This window comes from Seriola lalandi, unplaced genomic scaffold (assembly GCF_002814215.2).
Source record: "Seriola lalandi dorsalis isolate HSWRI2012SDOR001 ecotype SW California unplaced genomic scaffold, Sedor1 jcf7180002054782, whole genome shotgun sequence".
In the NCBI taxonomy this organism is placed as follows: Eukaryota; Metazoa; Chordata; class Actinopteri; order Carangiformes; family Carangidae; genus Seriola; species Seriola lalandi.
Window position 1 is genome coordinate 412,046 of NW_019525335.1, and position 1,658 is coordinate 413,703.

General features: G+C 40.5%; 1 protein-coding gene across 1 annotated transcript in view; it reads right to left on the reverse strand.

Moving 5' to 3' along the window:
* The window catches only part of tmod4 (tropomodulin 4 (muscle)), a 16,629-nt gene extending 16,154 nt beyond the window's left edge, over positions 1-475 (reverse strand). Inside the window, exon 1 of the mRNA XM_023425500.2 lies at positions 371-475. The gene's annotated coding sequence lies outside the window, so the exon portion shown is untranslated. The remainder of the gene's footprint in view (positions 1-370) is intronic.
* Positions 476-1,658: the final 1,183 nt, after the last annotated feature.

Sequence of the window (1,658 nt, forward strand, 5' to 3'; positions counted from 1 at the left end):
CCCCCCCAAGCTGACACGAGTTCAAACTCTTCAAATAAAATAAAATGCATCTGCTCAGAAACATCTGATTTCTGGACAACAATTCACATTCGTCCTGTTCCACAACTCAAGAATCTCACATTCACACAAGAGGCTTTGGTTTAACTAAGCCCCCCCCCCACACACACACACACACACACACACACACCCTTATCAAAGAGGCAACCCAGAGGGAGAGATTAAAGTTGGGATCACCCCAACATGCCACAAGGATCCCCCCCAAAAAAACGCACACACACACACACACACACACACACACACACACACACACACACACACACACACACACACACAGAACAACAGAGACAGGAGGAAGCAGCCTCACACCTACCTTCACAGAAGCGCAGTACTGAAGCCCCTCGGCAAGGCAGCGCCTGCAGATAGAAACCAGAGAAAGTTGTTTCTCTTTTTTCTTTACCCCCCCCTTCCTCCTCCTCCTCCTCCTCCTCTTCTCTCTGACTCTCTGAACACCCCCCACCCACCCACTCCTCTCTTTCTCTCTTGCGTCAGGCTTCAGGGCTGCTCTGCTGAGACAGGCATACTGATGGCACTTTGAGAAGTCAGCATTTTATTATTTTGGCTGTGAGAGAGGGGGCGGGGGAGGTATAGAGAGACAGTGAAAAAAAAGGGGGGGGGAGTGGGGCATGAACTCATATGCTCATCAGTCATTCAATTAAAACTGAGAGGGATCAGACAGAAAGAGAAGTGCTGACATCTAGTGGTTTGACTTGAAATGCACTTTCAACAATGACCCCGAAACTCTCTGCACCTCTGTTACTTTATCTGTTACTTTATCTATATTATATATATATATATTATTTGTATTTATTTATCATATTTCATATCTTTTATTGTAAATTTCACGATAATTGGCTTTAATGTAAAACCTTTCATACATGGTTTGTGCTATATCCCATTCAGAAATATAATATATCACACAGTATACTGTATGTCCCTATATCAAGACTGATGCTGTAAAAATAATCGATTTTCATTTCATTTGTATATTTATTTGATATGTACATATATATCATACAGACATTCATATTACATTTGCGTATGGGTACAGAAATCAAGTTTAATATTATCACTATTTTACATTTTTTAACTTTCATCTTAATAAAAACAAAGGTCGTAGACACAGCAGGTTGCCCATTTATCTGTAGTAATGGACAACGGGGGAATTATCTAAGGAACTTACAGACAGAAGTATTGAATTTGAATCTTGAATTGATGTTTGACAACAGGTAGCAGGGGATTTTCATATTAAGTTTAATATTAAAAATGTGCCCTATGACTGTGTTTAATGTGAAAGGCGGGTGTTCAGAGTGACAACTCAATTAACTCAATGACCCAGCAGCTCTTTTCAACTCTTTTCAACTTTTAGCTCATAGTTTTTTATTTGTCTATTTGTTTTCTGTAACCCAGCTCTGATAAAGCTGCTGTACATGCTTCCTACCCGCCCAGTACATCAGACAGCAGACACACACTTTGTGACTAGCTGATGGAGAAACTGAAGGATTTAGCAGCTGAAGATATTTAGCAGGTATTTTTCACAGAAGTTAGTGAAGACCCAAAGCAAAGCTGAAAGCAGAGTGAATGTTGGACTTACATTGGTC